The 20,855-nt window shown below is 46.1% G+C and overlaps 1 protein-coding gene across 1 annotated transcript in view; it reads right to left on the bottom strand.

Annotated features, from left to right (window-relative positions):
- GPR39 (G protein-coupled receptor 39) overlaps nucleotides 1–20,855 on the bottom strand; it is a 193,896-nt gene that overhangs the window by 37,663 nt on the left and 135,378 nt on the right. The window lies entirely within an intron of this gene.

Raw genomic sequence — 20,855 nt, 5'->3', positions numbered from 1 at the left:
AGACTCAGCAGTGAAAGAGAGCCAGATGTGGACAGACAACATTCCTGGACAGACAAGCCCAGTATTAAGAAGGATCCTTTTACCCGTACTTCGTGCAGGGATAGACCTATGTTGTTATTAAGAGTAAGCTTACATCCATTTTGAGTTTATCTTTGTGTATGGTGTTAGAGAATGGTCGAGTTTCATTCTTCTGTATATAGCTGTCCGATTTCCAAGATCTATAAAGAACTTCTCAAACTCAACACCCAAAAAGCAAATAAGTCAAAAAACGGGCAGAAGACGTGAACAGATAAGCCATCAGGGAAATTCAAATCAAAACCACATTGAGATACCACCTTACACAAGTTAGAATGGCAAAAATTGACAAGGCAAGAAACAAATGTTGGAGAGGTTGTGGAGAAAGGGGAACCCTCTTACACTGTTGGTGGGAATGCAAGTTGGTACAGCCACTTTGGAAAACAGTGTGGAGGTTCCTCAAAAAGTTAAAAATAGAGCTACCCTTTGACCCAGCAATTGCACTACTGGGTATTTACCCCAGAGATACAGATGTAGTGAAAAGAAGAGCCATATGCACCCCAACGTTTACAGCAGCAATGTCTGCAATAGCCAAACTGTGGAAAGAGCAGAGATGCCCTTCTACAGATGAATGGATAAAGAAGATGTGATCCATATATACAATGGAATATTACTCAGCCATCAGAAAGGATGAATACCCAACTTTTACATCAACATGGATGGGACTGGAGGAGATTATGCTAAGCGAAATAAGTCAAGCAGAGAAAGTCAATTATCATATGGTTTCACTTACTTGTGGAACATAAGGAATAGCATGGAGGACATTAGGAGAAGGAGGGAAAAATGAAGGGGGTGGAAATCGGAGGAGGAGACAAACCATGAGAGACTATGGACTCTGAGAAACAGACTGAGGGTTTTGGAGGAGAGGGGGGTGGGGGGATGGGTTGGCCTGGTGGTGGGTATTAAGGAGGGCACGTACTGCATGTAGCACTGGGTGTTATCCGAAAACAATGAATCGTGGATCACCACATCAAAAACTAATGATGTATTGTATGGTGACTAACATAACATAATAAAATTAAATTAAAAAAAAAAAAAGAGTAAACTTAAATGTCACCTCCTTGGGGAGTTTGCCACCAAAGCATGCCCAGCTTGGCAAGGGCTGTTGGAACTAGAGTCCAACCTAACCCCATCCCCTTGACTGGGCCCCCTCATAGGGCCCAACCTGCACAGTCATACATGATGGCCCTATAATCCTGAACCCACCAGAAATCCAGAGGTTGGGCAACTTGCCAGCACCCCCACTACAACATCTTGCTCTCCTGTTTAATCCCAACACCTTGTTCTCATGTCTCTAGGTTTCATCTCCTGGAAGTAATTAGCTCATTTATTTCTGAGTACAGGTCAGAGCTAGAAGGGACCTCAGGGATCACCTAAAATAGCTCCTTCATTTTCTCCAGATATGGACACTGAGACCTCTACGGGATGGAGTGATTTGCCAACAACCCCCTGGTTTGGTCTGTGATGCTGTGGCTGGAATCCAAGCAGTCCAGAAATGGAGCTTTCATGCCTACAGAGAGAAATTTTCTCCCCAACCACAGCACCTCCAGCCTTCATCCACTCGCCTCACAAAAACTGTTGCAGAGGCAGACCAGGGGAGAGAGAAGAATGGAAAAACAACTTAGCCATCCATGTTCCTGAAAAAAATAAATGTCAAAACAAATGTTTCACCATGTTCTTCTGATATTGGGTCAGCAGAAACATCTTGACATATGGAGGAAAAACAGACCTTTTCCCTCTACTTTTTAAAAAAGTTTTATTTCTAAGGTCTTATAGGGGAAAAAACCCATAAGCTCCTTTGGAAGGCTATTAAAAACAGTGTTCTGAAGACGGTCCTACCCTTCTCAGCGGGAGCCTCTTCCTCTGCTCCTGTTACAACTTAGATCCTTAAGAGCTCTCAGTGGAAATGGGGAACTCATTGTCTTCCAGTAAACCATCTCATGCAGATGTGTACATGGTGTAGACGTCACCCCTCAGCTTTCCTGCCTCCTTATTAACCGACTTCAGTGGTTTTTCATCTTAGACCCGCATTGTTTTCTAGCTGCCTGTCCCTTGCTCTCTCCGTGCCCCCATGTCCTCCATGTATCCCACAAGTGCCAACCATGTTTTAGTGCTTTGAGGACCAGGACTTGCTAGATGTCTGGGTCCCCACACAAGCAAGGTGCTGCTTTTTGAAATCACAGGGTCCTAGACTTTCTAGCCTGCAGGGACCTCTGAGCCTGCCTGTCCAGTGGCCCAACATCACCCATTGAGCCCCCCAGCCCTTTCCCACCCCTCAACAAAGGCGACTTGAGCCTTCCTAGAGCTTCTACATCATTTTCAGGCTCCCCAGTGAATTCTGATGTCCACTGAAGACTTCTATCTAACCCACCCCTCACTTTACAGAGGAGCAGCCCCATGTTTCCATAGTCCCACATCTATGAGCGGCAAACCTGAATTCTAGAGCCCGGAACCCCTTTGTCCTGGGCCCCCGCGTGTGCTTTCCACCTTACCAGTGTCCTCATCCCTGGTTCACATTAGAATTGGGGATCTTTAAAAACAACCACCACCAATTGCTTTGAAATAAGACACCCACCCCAGACCAACCAAATCAGAAACTTTGGGGATAGATCCTGGGCACCATCTTTAAAAACAAACAAACAAAAAAACGTTGATAATGCTCCAGGTCAGCTAGAGTTGAGAACCATTAGGCTTCGCCAAGCCATCCTCAAACAGAACTAGCTGAATGAATACATGGAAATAAATGCCTCAAGTAATATAAGCCTTAAAAAGATCTGTATCCACCAACCAGTACCCCCTAGATATTCACTAAAGATAAGGTCAAATTCAGCAAGGAAAGTGAATTCTCAGCCCCACAAGGGACTGCCACCAACTCCTCCTGCTGCCTTTGAACTGTAGGCCAGCTGGTGGCAAAGCAGGCTACCCAGCCCTTGGAAAGCTTGTCCTGCGAGGTCTGCTACCCCAACGTCCTCCTGCTCAGTCTCAGGAACTGACTGTTACTGGTGCATTAGCTGAGCTCAGCAGGGCTGTGCTGGTTTAGTACTCTCACCATGGAACAACAAAGTCAAAGGAGCCAAAGCTATCCACTGTGCCCTCTTCTGGACTCCGAGTTGGAGGACATATCTGCCTAGTGGGTCCATAGTATTTGAGTCCCTGTATTCCATCCCTGTAGACTGGTAGAGAAAGTTCCATGATCATTTCCTAGTACCTTTTGACTTTAGTTTCCCTATGACTACCAGATACTTTTCAACTGAATTATATAGGCAGAACACACATCCAGTGGGGGAAAACTACACACCAAGTGCCTAGCCCTTTAGAGCGTTTAGCAAGATCCACACACTCAGCCTGGCAAAATCCCCACAGTATCAGCCCACTACACAGTGTTTCCAAGAGATTTTCTGGATCTGTTGCTTCTTTCTCTGCCTGACCAAATGCTAGTGATTTGAGTGCACTAAGCAAATGCTTGGTTTTCTTCTGGGGTGTCATCTAAGTGAAACAAATGCCTTTACTCTCTGTTATTTGAAGAGACTGCCGGTAAGGACATGCTATCTGCATCCCTTCTCCCCAACAGGACGGCTGACATTCCAGAAGGGTATTTATCCCATTCGATGCTGTCTGACCCTAACCCAAGCCAGCCTTCTATTCAAGTGTCTCAAACGAGGTTCCAGCCCATAGTTATACCTTTATTGTCTCTCTGCATTTAGGCCAACATTATATAAGGCCAAGAATACAGAGTTCCTTGAGGCCCTCCCTGAGCCCCTATGCTACCCGCATACTGACCAAAGCCCAGTCTCGTCTCTCCATTTCTGACCTGAACTCTTTATGACCTTGAAAGAAGGGCAAAGACCACAGGACCCAACACTGGAAACTAGCACCAGAGGAAACGCATTTCACCAAATGCAAGACGGAAGCATACCAAGTAAACCAACCACCTGGAGATATCCTTAATAAGCCAAAGCAACATAAGGCTGTCTTTGCACAACAAACGTGTTCCAACCAGAAACACATGGGAATCAACTGGGGAGCTTTTAAAGTATACTGATGCCTGACTTTCACTCCCATAAACCCTGATTTAATTGGTCTAGGGTTCAGCCAGGTCATTATGATTTTTTTTTTTTTTTTTTTACACAAAGCTTTTTCAGTGATTATAATGTTCCAAGCCAAGGTTAAGAAGCATGGAGGCAAAGGGACACTGAAAGCACAGAGGTAGAGACCACAAGGAAGGCAAAAAGAAGAAAAGTAGAGAGATGTTGTGGGGGCAGGGTGGGGGCGGGGGGAGATTCAGACTGGGATTAAAGGAAAGGAAAGGGGAACAGAGAAAGAAGAAGAGACAACCAGGGCAGGAAGGAGAGGACAGGGGAAAGGGGGCCAGACTGATAGAGACAACACAGAGGGCTGGGGAAGTCAGGAGAAAGAAAGAGAAAACAAATAGGTCCGGAATAAATCCAGATGGCAAGAAGGCACACTAAGGGTATCTCAGAGCTTTCTGTGTGCTGGGTCCACTTAGCCAGGGGCCTTGCCAGAGAGGGGGAGGGGGTGATAGAGGGCAAAGAGAAAGAATAAGGAGACAAGGGCAACAAAGGGAAGAGAGAACGGAAGAGAATTTTCACAGCAAGAATGAAGAAAATTGAGCAAACATGTGTAACCTGTCCCCTCAGAGCCCAGTCAATAGTACTTTGTGACCGATTTCAATAAAATCTCAGTGGGGGCAACAACTCCAGAGTTTTCATTAAGCACAACCTGGTCTTTTTCCTTTCTGCATGCAGGTAGTTTCTAGCATCCTGAAGATGCTCTTCTTTGCGCTGTGTTGGGAGCAGGCCCGCTGGGAGGGAAGCAGGGCTCCCAGGACCTGGGAGGAATTGCTTCTTCATGGGGCGTAGGCCATTTGGCTGCTCTGCAAAGCCCCAAGTTCACTGAGGCCCCTGAAAATGAACTCTCAACAGCAGCTCCATTTTTTTTTCCTTTTCTGAAAACAGTCAAAAAGAAGAGGCTGCCAAGAGAGCCCAAGAGCACAGTTACAATTAAAGTTTCCTTAGCATTTTCATTAGAAACCTGTTTTAGTGGTTTATACCTCAGCAGTAAAACCAGAGCTGTTGTCTTGCTTCTCATGGCCCAGAGGCTCAGCAGGAACAGAAATTTGCTTTGATCACAACAATAACAACAAAAATGCACTTTGTGATAAGTGGACCATAATGAGGGGTAAATGCTTCTGATACTAGACTGGCTCCCCACTCACATTGCACATCAAAAAGTGTTTCCTAAAAATGAAAGGAGCCCATTTGTGTCTAGTGACTTGAACCCCAATTGCTCTTTGAGCAAATTCTGGTGGGAGCGCTGTTTGTCCACATCTACACATCTTCACCTATGGTCACCTGGCGTTCCAGACAGGGACCTGCCAGCCGCAGCTCTGAAGACACAGAGAGGGAACTCACCTCCCACTTGGAAAAAAAAAATCAAATTTAGGCTCTTAGGAACCTGAGCTTGGGGCCCTAACTATACAAGCTCTGTGCTACAGGTGTTACTGCCCATCCAGCCAGTCCTGACTCTGTTTGGACCAAAAAAAGGAAGTCAGCTCACCAAAGACCCACCACAATGACCACCACTCACACTGCCTTCACTGTGGGCCATGCGCTATTCCCAGTGTCCCGAATACTTTACAAGTAGTAACTTGTCGAATTCGCAAATAACCCTATAAGGTAAGTCCTGTTATTAGATTCATTTTACAGATGGGTAAATCAGAGCACAGAGTGGTGATCATCATTCCCTAAGAGAGTTAGCGGTGGGGAATTTGGGATAAAACCCAGCCAGACACGGACTCCTGCCTTTCTTTCTTTTTTTTTTTTTAATTTAATTTTATTTTTTTATTTATCTGAGAGAGAATGGGAGACAGAGAGCATGAGAGGGGGAGGATCAGAGGGAGAAGCAGGCTCCCCGCTGAGCAGGGAGTCCGATGCGGGACTCGATCCCGGGACTCCAGGATCACGACAAGCTTCCATCCTTCTCTACCTTCTTCTTTCCCTCCCTTTGTGTGTCTGTGTAAAATATTTTGAACCCAAGCCCAAAGTGTTTGGTCTGGTTTGGATGGGAGGCATGGGAGAAATTTAAATTAAGTTTCAATTCACTACCACTAAATATTTACTGAGCATTTTACTATGTGCCAATTTCTATGCCTAGAGAGATAGGAGAGAAATACTAGACGGGACCAAGCAAAGTCAGGTGTACTCTGCTCTAAGATCTCTTAACATCCCTTCCATAAAAACGTGACCATCTACTTGGGAGACAAGACACACAGGTGCAGGCACACTTACCCAGATATATATACACCCAGCAGCAACATGAAAGATCATCTTTAGCTAAGAGAGACCTGGGAGATCATCAAATTCAATGTTCCTATTTATAGGTTGTGTCAAACAGCCCTAGTGGACTGCAGTGACATGCGAAGGCCACCTGATCCACTGCCTCTCATTAGGGGGCCGTTTGAAGGCAGCACGTGGTGAGTATGAAGTATTTGCCAGTCATATGGCAGTAAATGGCAGAAAGTCATTCCCTGATGGCTAAACCAGTAGGAGTCTCCCGTGCTAGTTGCAATCTGCCTTTCCCGTGACAAAACCCAGAGATTACCCATAAAGATGTGACCGGGGAGTTTGGCAACACTCAGACAAACCTCTAATCAAGGGGCGCTGGATGCAATGTCAGAGAGATAAGATGGGACGGAGGACTTTCTAGGCCAAGGGACTTGGCTGGAGAACAGAAATGAACTGCCCAAAGAGCCAGATGAAGAGTGTCCATCCTCCAACGCTACAAGATCATAGGATTCAAAGTCTCAAGAATAGCTCTACTGTAGATCCCATATGCTTCCTGTGATTTGCATTCTCCAACCACCTCAGTTAAAGGCAGCCCCCTACTCCTCCTTGTTCAGGTCAAAAATCTTAGAAGTTATCTTGTGAGTAATAAAAAAATCCCCAACTCCTGGGACTTAACCTATAAACCTTTGGAATTTCTGGAGCAACAGGGTTATCTTTGTGATTAACTCAGAATGGGGCTGGTCATACCAGAAAGACCAAGCATGTGATTGGAAGGTTAGGATTTTGAGTCATGTGAGATCAGCCCGACCTCCAGGAGGAGGGGAGGGAAGCCAGGAGTGGATCCTGTGGGCAGAACCCTGTCTATGTAATGAAACCCCAATAAACACTGTGGACAACTGAGCTCAGGTAATCTTCCCTGGACCGCAGGACTCTGAGTATTGTCATACGTGGGTGTTCAGAGGGCAATGCATCCCTGCAGTGAAAGCTCTACATTTGGAACCCATGCAGTCTTTACCCTATGCAATTATTTTAAATTCTAATTTGTAACCTTTTGCTATTATAAAACTGTAATCCTAAGTATGGAGCTTCTGGTTAGTTCTGAGTCTTTTCAGTGAATTACTGAACCTGAGAGTGGTCATGGGAACCCAGAAATTTCTAGCCAACTGGACAAGAGTAAGGGGATCCCTGGGGACCCCTGAATTTTCAGCTAGTATCTGAAGCAAGAACAGTTTTGCAGAGGACTGTGCCCTTCATCTGTGAAATTTGGCCCAACTCCACATACCCCGATACCTCTATTTTTCTTACATCTCCCATCCTATCTGCCAAGAAATCCCATTTGTTCCAGTTTCAAAGTATCTCCAGAATCTGATCAGTTGACACAATCTCCCCTGCTTCCATGCTGGCCTAAACCACAGGTCTCCCATTTGGATTACCGCATTAGCGTTCCAAATCATCTTCCTTGCTTCCATTCTTGCCCCTTCATCTTAGCTATTCTCAACACAGCATCCAGAGTGAGCCTGTTAAAACCTTAGTCAGGTCAGGTCACTCCTCAGCTCACACCCTTCCAATGGCTCAACATCCAACCCCAAGAAAAATACCAAGTTTCTGCCATGTTCCTCCAGTAGCTGGTCCCCTCACCACGACTTTTCTCTACTTCATTTCCTACAACCCCTCTTCCCTGACCCTGCTCAAGCACACTAGTCACTGAGTATACCAGGTATGCTCTCATTCTATGGCTTTTGTAGACTTGTACCCTCTACCTGGAATGCTCTTTCCCTAGATACCCATGTGGTCACTCCCTTACCTCCTTTGGGTCTCTGCTCAAATGTCACTTTCTCAACACGTCCTTGCTGACCACCGTATTTCAAAGTCAACACCTACGTTTCGGTTTTCTCTTTAGCATTAATCATCTTTTGGTGTACTATATACCTAATATTTGTAGTATTTTTAAATTTTATTACCCCACCTCCATTAGACTATAAACTATGACAGGACTTTTTCTACTTTACTCTCAGTTTCTAGAATACCCATGGGTATTTAGTGAACCCTCGACAAATATGTATTGCACAATGAATCCCTGTTCAGCAAGTAAATTTAGGTTCTCATTCACTGCTGGGAGTGAAGGCAAAAACCAGTGCAGCCACTTTGAAAGACAGTTTGGCTGTAAACCAATCACACATTGGCATACACCTACCACACCACCCAGCAGTCCCACGCCTACTTACCCATAAGCCAAAAAGCTATATTCACGCAAAAGCTTGTATGTGAATGTTTATAGCAGTCTTATTCATAATTGCCCCCAAACTGGAAACCCAGGATGTCCTTCAACAGGTGAATGAGTGAATACAATTTAGCTTTTTTTGCAGCATGCTTATCCATTATGAGTGTGTTGATCTGTGGATATAAACACTGGCATCTTGGGGTGCCTGGGTGGCTCAATCAGTTAAGTGTCTGCCTTCAGTTCAAGTCATGATCTCAGGGTCCTGGGACTGAGACCTGCATCGGGCTCCCTGCTCAGTGGGGAGTCTGCTTGTCCCTCTGCCTCTGCCCTTCCCCCTGCTTGTGCTCTCTCTCAAATAAATAAAATCTTTAAAAAATAATAAAAGAATAAAATAAACACTGGCATCCAAATAGATGTGTTTTTAAGTCTACATTTCTATTACAAAAATTCAAATTGCCACTTGGGGTTTTTTGTTTTGTTTTTTACACCAATCTCCCCAGGTGACTGGTGTGAGTCCATCCCTGAGAGATGAACCTACTCTCACCATGCTGGCGATAAGGGTGAGTGACAATGCGTGGACTTGGGTGATGTCATCAAAGCAAGTTTCACTTTGCTACAATCTCCAGACTTCTGGAGAGTTCCTAACTCAGTGTTTGCCCTTGAGGTTCCAATCCAACACCCAGTTCCAAGGCTTTGAATTCAAGTTTGGTAGACACGAATGGGCCAGATGTCCCCAGGTCCTGCTGCACTCCTCATTCTGCCTATGTAGGAACAGCTGCTAAGTGCTTGTCAAAGGTCACACCACTAACCAGTGATGATCTGGACTAGAACCCCAGGGCTGGTCCTCTGAGGGCCTGACCATCAATCATCGCTGTTATGTGTGTGGGTCTCTGTAAGTAGGTGTATCTTCAACCTCACTAATTCTGTTTTCTTCTCTGCCTAAACCTTTCCTTTTCATTCCTATTCCTTAGATTTCTCTTCCTGATCTGATAAGCAGTAAACTTGCTAGCCAGGAAATGCTAGCAATGCAAACAAAGATCAGTCAGTGTGTGCTTTGTTAAAGTATTACCTTTCTGCGTTTTGCATTTGACCTTCTATTCTTCCACAGCTTCAAATTTTGGCTTGAACTCAGTACCATGTCAAAGAAAGTGAGAAGCTTAGTTTGTAAGTTAGCTCTATTGTATGAAAAAAAAATGGGAAAAGCTTAATTTTTACAAAGGCATAGTTCTGCTTCATATGAATTTTCGTAAGACTTGGCACACACACATAGGGATTACAAAGAAAGGACATCAGCCCTTTGCCCCACGTATTAAATTACAAGGCCTTTGCCACCTTCTCTCTTTTCTTAATAAAACAAAAACCCAAACCCATCACTGAGATAGAGCTGCCCCTTTTCTTACAGAAGCAGGGAGGAAAGGAAGAACTCCTTCAAGTTGGATGTAATTTTAAGCTTTAGGAGTCTGACACTTAAAGCAACAGGGCACCTCTTATTTGGGAAATACTGATGTCTTTATCTGAAAAACAGTAAAACCAATGCAGTTTTTAGTAATGTTCTTCAAGTAGGAAAACAAAACAAAACAAAAAAACAAAGAAGGCGGCGGCCAGGCCCCACAAACTAGCTCCATCCAGGAACAGAGGCCACTTTTCCTGGTGACCTCTACGTGCACAGTCCAAATGCTCTTTGATGTGATAGAATACACAGGATATCTCTGCTCAAAGGGGAGCATGGTGCCTATTAGTTCAAATAAAATTAGCTTGAAGGATATGAAAATTTTATCAGATAAGCAGAATTAATTGAAATTACATCTCTGTCTAGAAGATATGCACACAGAAAAAAAGATTAGATACCACATGACAATTAAAATCTCATTATGCATCTTGTCCCCAGTGACCCATGGGAGATTTGAGAGCTTGAAGAGGAAAGCTGAGTCTCTTGGCTCTGCACCTGATGTGGTGGAAAACTGGTTGCCAGGTAACCCATTAGTAACCAAGGAGGCAGAAGGGCTGGGGGAGAACACTTGCCAGAAAGGCATCTCTTGGCTTTTGTTGCACATGAGGCTCATGATTCCCTACTCGGACCTACCTAACACAACACAGTCGCTATAAAGGGGAAAAGCTGTCAGTCCATTTTTCTTTGGCTTACACAACCCCTCATGACCACTCTGATGGATTTTTTAAAGAATTGAACTTAACGTATCAGTTGTTCTGGCACTGAACAAACAGATCTTAAAGTTAGAGGGGTTCTAAGGTGAGCTGGAGCAAGAGCATGACAGATTTGCCCTTGGGTCTCTTCTGCTTGGTTGCTCCATCTTCCTGCTTGTGGCTGATTGTATTTTCCAAAGGTCACTACAACAGTATCTCCCATCCCACATGCTCTTCTGCAATGTGTCCCCATCAAGAGGTGGGCTCCGATTCTACTCTCCGTGGGCACACATCAGGACTACTTCTACCAATGGTGTATGGTGATAGTGACACTGTGTGACCTCTAGGGCCATACATAAAACGTGGAGTTTCTGGGGCACCTTGTGGCACAGTCGGTTAAGCGTCTGCCTTCAGCTTAGGTCATGATCCCAGGATCCTGGATCGAGCCCCACATTAGGCTCCCTGCTCAGCGGAAAGCCTGCTTCTCCTTCTCCCTGTGCCTGCTGCTCTGCCTATTTGTGCTCGATCAAATAAATAAAATCTTAAAAAAAAAAAAAAGACACAACATGGAGTTTCTACCTTGTTCTCTGGAACATGTGAGCTTGAAGCCCTGAACCTCAATATAAGAAGACTTAAATCTGAGTCCCTAGAGGCCACCATGCTGTGAAGAAGCCAAGTGACAAGTCATCATCTCCCTGCTTCCGGAAAACCCGTCTCACGCAAGTGAGTAGTGGCCTCCAGGTAATCCCAGCCCCCAACCATCTAGTCAGCCCCCAGCCTCTACGTTTTCCTAGCCGAGCTCCCAGACATTCTGATTGTGCCCTGTCCTGACCCACAGAAACCATTACCACAATAAATTGGTTGCTGGTTTAAGCCACTAAATTTTGAGGTAGTTTATCTTATAGCAGTAATAACCAAACTAAGACCCTTAACCACAATGATAATGGGATATAGTAAGAAATACCTATTTTGTCTTATGGTTCCTGGCACAGAGCTTCAAAAACCCTTAGAATTTCCTGAGTGACAAGGGTGAGAAGAGTGTTTTGTTATTCACCATAAGCTCCTTTCAGCCATACCTGAGTTTATGCTCTTGGAGAATGGGGCTGGTTGCCAGAGGAACCAACCGGGTGACCAGAGGGTTGCAACTTTGAGCCTCCTCCCAACCTGCAACCTCTGGAAAGGTTAGAAGTCCTGGGAATTCACTTAATCACCAATGGCCAATGATTTAATCAATAATGCCTCTGCAATAGAACCTCCGTAAAAACCTCTAGCAATGGGGATCGGAGAGCTTCTGGGTTACTAAACACATCCACATGCCAGGAGGGTGACACACCCCAACTCCACAGGGACAGAAGCTCATTTTCTCTGGACTCTTCCACACCCTTGCCCGAGGACCACTTCATCTGGCTGTCCATTTCTATCTTTTATAATGTCCTTTATAATAAACAGATAAATGTAAATAAAGTGTTTCCTCGTTCTGTGGACTGTTAGAGCAAATTACCAAACCCGAGGAGGGGGTCATGGGAACCCTTGATTTGTAGCCAAGTCAGACAGTAGCGTGGGTAACGTGGGAACCCATTACTTGTGACTGCCATCTGTAGTTGGGGGCAGTCTTTTGGGACTTGACCCTTGAACCTGTGGGGTTGGTACTAATTCTGGTTAGTGTCAGAACTGAATTAAATTGTAGGACACCCAGTTGATGTCCACCGAGAACTAGAGAATTGCTTGGTGTGGAAAAACCTACACGTTTGGGGTCAGAAGCGTTAGGAGTAGAGAAAAAGTCTTCCTTTAGCCACCCTTCCCTCCCACCGGAGGGCTGAGAGTTTGGAGTGCTTGCTGAGGAGGGAGAAGGCATGGGTGTGAGACTCCCTTATAACAGGAATGCAGACAGGAGCCAGACCAGTCCCCAAAGACCTGTGATCCCAAGACTGCTAACCACTCTGTACCTTAATGAACTCCACCATTAGCCTCCTCACAGTCACCACTGCCTCTCCCCTCCTCCCCTACCTCCCATCTTCTCAGCTACCCATCCACTTTCTTAGGCTAACCCTGGCAGTCTTCAATCAGATGCAGACCCCACACTTCAGGAGCTGCACGCAGTTAAAGCCCTGGGTAAGAGACCTGGGCACCACTAGCATGAAACTCACGCACCTTAAGGAAGCCGCTTTTCGTTCATTACTTTTGTCACAACTCTTTATGTTTTTCATAAACTGCCCTCTATTTTCCACCACCAGGAACTGCACAGTCAGGGGAAAATAACTTATTTTAACATTTGTTCAGGACAAACCTAAACAAGAAAGCAAACATGTTCTAATTTTTTCCCCAAGTATTATACCATGGCTCAAGGCCAAATGACACATAATAAATGTATACTTGGATGAAGGACCTTCCCCTCACAGTGGCCCCAGCGATGACAGACAGCTATTGTATAACAGCATCCTGGTTCTTGGGCTCGCATGCAGAGAGTTAGCTAAAAGTAACTGAGGAAATAGCCAGAGAGCCACCGAACTCCTATATAGAACTCCTACTATAGAATCTTGCTTTCTATGCTTTTGTCTGCTTGGAAACACTGAAAAACAAACAAAAGCTAGCACAACTTCATTGAAACACTGTGAGCAGGCACAGCGCTGATGACATGCCACAGTGACCAACCTGGATTAGAATCACTTTAGACCACCCTCATCCCTCCTGAACCAAAGCTTTTAAATGCAGTCCCCACTGGAGGGCTTGAAAAATCTTCTTCACCACGGGAACAGATCTTCCATCTTTAATGCTGCCAACCGGAAAACCAGATTCAATGTACAAATGTGCCGTTAACACAATTGGAGAGATTGCCAAATTTTAAAATTCCACTCTCCACTGCAGCCAGTTCATTATGTCAGAGAGCTCTCCTGTCCCCCCCCCCATAGCAGTAACTAGAAAGTCTAAAGAACCAAACTAACCCGTTTCCTGAAGAAACCAGAAATTTTACTGAAAGTCATTTTAAGCCTGGTTGAAGCAGCAAACCGAGACTCCCATACAATGAGCACAGATCTACAATTTCAGCCAGTACCATACGAATTGCAAGACCCAGGATTCTGGGCTCCATGCAATAATGCCCCTAGAATATTTTTTTTTTTTTAAGATTTTATTTATTTATTTGACACACAGAGAGAAAGCACAAGTGGGCAGAGAGGCAGGCAGAGAGAGAGGCAGAAGCAGGCTCCTCGCTGAGCAGGGAGCCCGATGCGGGACTCGATCCCGGGACTCCAGGATCATGACCTGAGCCGAAGGCAGTCGCCTAACCAACTGAGCCACCCAGGTGCCCGCCCCTAGAATATTTCTAATTATAAGCTCTAAGGCTATCATCCTGTGGTGTAATATGGAATGCGGTGCTTGTCAGGCCAATTCCAGCAGCTTTGCTATGGAAACAACCTGGCTGATCTCTAAGAAGGCAGTAGCCGAAGTGGCTTAAGTGTCTGCTAGGATTTCCAGGGAACCCCCAAAGGGTGCCTCAACCCAGTGAGTCCTCACGGGTGCCGCCAAACACATCCGACAGCAGATGGTACATCAGGATCCTTCTAAGGAGGAGAAGACAGGACAGAAGCAACTCTTCTGTAAGCCAGCGTGCTCTTCCTAACTCAGATGCTGGCCTCTGCCTTCACACCAGAGGCTTCTGCAGTGGGGCTCACTGGGTCTGCGTGCAGGCGGGGTGCGGTCACAATCCCCAACATGCTGCTCTCGACCATAAACACTGCCTATAATTGTTGCAAGTGGACGGCTTTTTTTGTTGCCTCTTTAAAAAAAAAAAAAAAAGCGAGCTCCTGGGTGGCTCAGTTGGTTGAACGACTGCCTTCGGCTCAGGTCATGATCCCAGGGTCCTGGGATCGAGCCCCACATCGGGCTCCCTCCTCGGGGGAAGGCCTGCTTCTCCCTCTCCCACTCCCCCTGCTTGTGTTCCTGCTCTCGCTGTCTCTGTCTCTGTCAAATAAATAAATAAAATCTTTAAAAAAAAAAAAGCATTGGCAAAGACAGCACAAATATTTTACTGTCTTTCTTTGAGGAATACCGAATGCTACACATCCCTGTGGTTAACACATGCATTAGCTGAAGCTGAAGCCGACCTGTCCTTCCAGCGGCAGCTCCAGCTTCCTGCGGGCCGCAGCAGCGGGGAATCAGAGCGCTAATGGGCGCGTTAATGAAGTTCCGCCCTGCAATTTGTCGCTCTGAGACGGCATTCAAAAACCTGTGTAGGAGCCCTATCGCTGGGACTTGATTCCTCCTTCTTCCAGCCCCTCTCCCATCCCCAAATCAAAGTAACTGAGGGGCAACCCAAGAGACCCCGCCTTGTGGGGCGCAGGAGTGCAGAGACGCAGCGGCGGGCTCATGCCAGGCAATGTGTGTCCAGATCCACAACGTCAGGAGGTAGTTAACTGGAAAGCATCTTGTTGGCCCCTCCTGCTGGACCCCCCGCGAACAGCACCCGCTCGATCCTGCGTGTCCTGGCGTTCTGCTCCAGCACTGGTCACGCGCCCCCCAGGGCCCCAGACACCGCATCCTGCAGGGTCCGGGAGAGCAGGGGTCCTCCCAAGAACAAGTGCAACAACCAAGGGGATGGTGCTGCATGATGCAGCTGCCGCTGGGTCCTCAAGACACGGACTGTGGATCCGCGCAGAGAAAGCCGCTTTGGGGCAAGTTTGGAAATGGGTGCAAGGGCAACTCACCTGAATCACCCCGAAGCCTCAGAGAAATAATTCCCCGCGCTTTGATTAATGTGGCCAGCAGGTTCTGCCTCAGCCAGATTGGGGCTGCCTGGAGGCGGGTTCCCCCCTGGGAACCAGCAGGGACTCTCCACCAAGGGTCCAGAAAGCCGGAGGGGGGAGGGGTCATTAGGGGAAGGCCCCCGGGAACTGGGACCCCAGCAAGCCCGGGGACTATGTGACTTCTGAGGGTCCCAGGTGAGCGCAGAAATACCTGGGGAGAGTGATGGGGGTGGGGAACATTATCCCATATCAGTGCAACAACTCTCTCCGTGGAAAGGCTTATTATTTACATAGGAGCTCCTGATACATTAAAAAGAATGCCGAGTTACCAAAGAGTGCCAGAATATTGGTGTATTTTTGTGTGGACTGAGGGGGTCTATGAACGGCCTTCATGGCCCACCGCCCTGCCCTGATTGGAGGGCTGGGGGCAACAGAATAACCTGCCCAGGTCCTGGGCATCCCCTCCCCCACGTCCAGGTTGTTGACAAGGCTTTTGAGATCTGTGGAAGTCAGTCACCCAGGAGATCTCTCTCCAATTGTTCCATGTCCATAAACATGATCTTGAAGATTATCCAAATGAATGCCGCTAGATTAAGAGGATTATTCAAATTTGGGAGAGCAAGCACTGTTTGGTAATCCTGTAATAGGTAGCCCATTTCCTACCAAATTGCCTCTGAAAGCCTCATTTGCATGGAGCCCCTCTGCTTTTCAAAACAGGCTGTTCTTTCTTAGAAGCCTATACAAGTGGGTAAAATCCCCCAATCCTTTTATCTTTGCTTTTGCAATGAAACCATATTTTCCTTCAGAAAGATCCAGACACTTAGCCAGGTCTCCCCAACCCCAGAAAGCCAACCGGACCTGGCTTCCTGAGAATGGGGCCTAGAATCCCAGCCCCACCCCCCCTCCCAGGGTACCTCTCTCAGCCTTTCAGACAATGGAGAAAATCCTAAGTATCCAAGTATCATCTGCACCACCTCTTGCTTCAGCATTTTCCTGTTCCTACAGAATATTAAGTTGCTTGAATGTGGGGTGGCCTGCAGCTGTGGGTGTTCTTCCCTGATTTGTCTATTAATTAGCTGAATGCTTTCTGACAGTCTGTTTGCCTTAGTAATGCTCAGGCCTTTCAGGGATGCCTTCCATCTAACATTTAAAATATAAATTGTCTGATTGCAGCTCTCTGGTCCCAAGGCCTCTGTTATTAGCCACTGCTCCCCCCTTTCCTTTACACAGAGGTCATGTGCTCTCTGGCCTTGGCTTGATGGGCACAGTCCCTCCACGTTCAAGTACAGCTTTCCTTTTAAAAGCCACTAAACTCTTCCCCCTCCCCAAAAGGAAAAGCTCATCTACCTGTGGCAATTTTAAAACTTCTCACAAATTCTTTGTTACTCCCTCCCGAAAAATGAGTGGTATATGTCTTTTCCTGCCATGACCTGCTTGTAACTATTTGAATGCAACAGAACTGGCCTCTGAGGCTGGGTCAGAAAGGGCCACAGAGTTTCCATCTGCTTCTCCTGGATACTGCCCAGAGCCCTACAGACTGCTCTGTAAAAAGCCCGAGGAAGGCTGGAGTGTAGGCAGAGCCCATAGTAGGGCTCTGGCAAACAGCCTCAGCTGCGGTTTCCCTGACAAGGAGCACAGCTGCTCCTCGTGTGAGTGAAGACACCTCCAGGTGATTCCAGCCCCCAGGGGTCAGATCACTTACTGCCAAAAAGATTTCCTGCCTGAGGCCTGTGACAAGGAGGAGCAAAATCATCCCTGCTGTGCCCTGTCCTGATTCTTAATACATGTAATTCATCAGAATAAAATGGGCCCATACTAATTAGGCTTCAGGCTTTTTTTTTTTTTTTTTTTTAATTTATTTGAGAAAGAGCAGTGGGGAAGGAGAGAGGGATAGAGAATCCCAAGCCGACTCTCCACTGAGCTCAGCCCAACACGGGGCTTGATCCCAGGACCCTGAGATCACGACCTCAGCCAAAAATCAAGAGTCACATGCTTAACCAACTGAGCCACCCAGGCGCCCCTAAGTTTTGGAGTGCTTTGTTTTGCAGCAATAACAATTGAAATGTCCCCCAAACCCTCGCTCTCCCTTTAAGTTCAGTCCCTATGAATTCACAGGACACCACAGGACATCAACCTTAATTAACAGGTTCTTAGAATAGTCTTTTCCTTTTAAGGCAGATGAAATGTGCCCAATTTGGAGGGACTGGCCACACTTCTTTGAGTGGGATGTTGTGTGCTAGGGGAGAGGAGAATCTCAGGCAGAAAGAAGTCATTGCTAGCAAAAAGTCCAGTAGCTTTGGAACTTTTTGACCCACGCCAAGAGATACAATGTAAAATGGGAAAGCACTGCTTTGAGCAGTGAGGTCCCAGAGAGGTGGGAGAACCTGGCACAGCTAGATGGGGTCCTGGAGACCTGTCTGCCAGCCATGGGGCCCCAGGCCTCACAGATGCTCAGCCAACTTGACCTTACCCCCCAGATAACTCCTCCAGCTCCGTCCATGAGGATCTAAGGGCAAGACTCGACCAGCCACGTGGTCTATAGTGTTCTTCCCCAGCTCTACCCTAAGCTGGAGAAAAAGGCCAGCAAACACGGGTCTGGCCCCCAGGAGCAGCTCTCAGACCAGGTTTCACGCAGAAATGAAATAAAGCCTCCCTGAAAGGCAAGTTGCAAATCATTTAAGAATTATATTGTGCTACTTCTTCCCCACAGAATCCTGAATTGAAATACCGTAGCTCACGAGGATCTTTAAGAATCACATCTCCGTCACTCAGGCAGGGATTTGGTTTTATTCCGGATCTAAAGCACAGCCTCCTCCCTGCAAATCCCCTCCCCCGCCCCAAGCAGTATGTGGCCCTCCGAGGCACCACAGGGAGGTAGAGCGCCTCTTCACTCATCACCTGTAGCTTTGACTCACACCCAGTCATGGCCACCTGCCATTGTGTGCAACGGGCCCCGAGGACAGCTAGCTGGTCCTGTCCCCCACACACCTGTCACTTAATCACCTGCTCAGATGGCTGCCAGGTGACCCCAGCAGCAGCAGGCCAAGCCCATCAGTAGCTGTCTCCTAGCCCTAGCTGGTCTGACTTCTTTTTCTTTTCTTTTTTTTTTTTTTGAAAGACCTGCAGTAAATACCACAGTCAGTTAAGAACTCAGTAAAACTGGAGTTCATAGACACATTCTTACTTGGATAACTAGGAAAGAGAGAAAAAAGGAAAAGGAAAAGGAAAAAGGGAAAAGAGAAGAGGGAAAAGAAAAGGGAAAAGAGAAAAGGGAAAAGAAAAGAAAAAAGAAAGAAAGAGAACCACTCCTACAGGAAGATGGGCCCTGGGAGCATCATACTTCATTAGCCACTTAACAAAAGCTCCTCAATGGTGATAATTCCTTCCCTGAAGAGGGTGACTGTGAAAACCACTTTGGTTTCTTTAAATATTTTTGCTTCTTCCAATTAGTTTTGGAGACCATCTATTTTGCCCATAAACCTCAGAGCTTTACTCCCTCCTGATCTAAACTGCATTTTCCCGTGAATATTCGGAATCAAGCCCTGGGAGCTGTGGAGTCAGTGTCTGCCTGAAACCTCTGATTCTAGTTTCTTGATCTTTGATATGGAGAACACTAGAAAGATGTGAAGGAAGGAGTATGAGAAAAGATAATGAGGTCACAAGCCAAAGGACAGGTTTTTGTCCCCAAAGTATTTTTTAAAAATATCTATAAGGCCTTCCAAAGCCATCACATAGCTTCTGGAACCCCTGGACTTATTAGGTGTTTTTCTAGATTTAACCAAAGTCATTCTTCCCCTTAAAAAAAAGAAAAAAAAAAAACAGTCACTACTGTCCAATAACCCTGTGAAGACCCCCAACTGAGTATTGTGTCAAACGGAAACAAATACATTCCGGAGGATTTGAAGGTTTCCTGCCAACCAGCTACCTTTGCTCTGGCCTCCTGGCCTCCTGTTAAATCAAAATGACTTAACAAAATGAAATACATAGAGAGAAAGTCACTCAGTCTTCATGAAACCTGCTCTGCCTCAAAGGTTTCCCCGGCCACTGCCACACTTTTTGTTCTGCTAATCCAAACACAGAATTTTTTTCGTCTTTAGACTACTTTAAAGAAGTCAGTTTTACTGTTAATGTCTGATCAGAAGGAATCATTACAGAGCAGGATTTGGATAGTACACACTGTATTTGGTTCTAATACCTGGCTTGGGACATGGCCAAACTTCTCTGTGACTAAGGTGTACCCAGTGAAATATGCAGATGGATCTCTGAGTCACAGCCTCTGAGTATACAACGAAACATAGCTTCGCTTTCTAAAGATGCTGTTTCTGACCCACAGTCAGAAACATGGATTGTTGAAATTGACAGACTACTTTCCAGCCATCTACAGCTTCTGGCGCAAGTTTCCCATGATCACTGGCAGAATGCCTCTCTGTGAAGTCAAAGGAAACTCGTCCTATCATGGGCAAACTTTTCAGGACTGGAAGTAAAGCCAATTCCAAACTCATCAATGCGGTCCCGTTTTCTAACTGAGGCAACACAAACAAACATTAATGAAGAGCTAGGCACTAGGTTACTGACTGATTTTTTTTTAAGATTTTATTTATTTGACAGAGAGTGAGCATGAGCAAGGGGGAGGAGCAGAGGGAGAGGGAAAGCAGACTTCTCGCTCAGTGGGGAGTCTTTCACCGGGCTGAATCCCAGGACCCCAAGATCATGACCTTAGCCAAAGGCAGACAGAGGCTTACCCAACTGAACCACCCAGGTGCCCCTCACTGGATTCTTAAAACAATGCTGAAAGTTTTCCATTCCCATTTCACCAAGGAGGAAACTATTAGAGACTCTACCTGTGGAACCAGGACTCAAAGCCCAAGCTTTACCTCTAAAGTCTCTCTTTTTTTTTTTAAGATTTTATTTATTTGACACAGACAGAGAGAGAGCACGCACAAGCAGGGAGAACAGCAGGCAGGGGAGAAGCAGGCTCCCCACTGAGCAACGAGCCAGATGTGGGGCTCGATCCCAGAACCCTGGGATCATGACCTGAGCCGAAGGCAGATGCTTAACCGACTGAGCCACCCAGGCGCCCCTCCAAAGTCCCTATTTTTAATCATTTTGCTAACACATCCTTTTGTAACACAATTTCCAAAAGCTCTGAATTAACAGCAATAGATAGGTTAATTTTTTTTTTCTAACCTAAGAGGAATGAAGAAAACATTTCAGTAGCAGACTGAAACTTTAGGTATTTTACAACCAATTATCCCAATATCACAGAACCCTTAGGTCTTGTCACAGAGGCCTCAGCTGCTTCATTCCCCTCTTAGAACTTTGAATGTTAACATTTAAGAACCATAAAATACAATGTGCTTCATGCTGGAG

The sequence above is a fragment of the Mirounga angustirostris genome, unplaced genomic scaffold, assembly GCF_029215605.1.
Source record: "Mirounga angustirostris isolate CCGP_5_RB_7025 unplaced genomic scaffold, mMirAng1.0.hap1 SCAF_3, whole genome shotgun sequence".
In the NCBI taxonomy this organism is placed as follows: domain Eukaryota; kingdom Metazoa; phylum Chordata; class Mammalia; order Carnivora; family Phocidae; genus Mirounga; species Mirounga angustirostris.
This window is presented reverse-complemented; position numbering and strand designations above follow the sequence as displayed.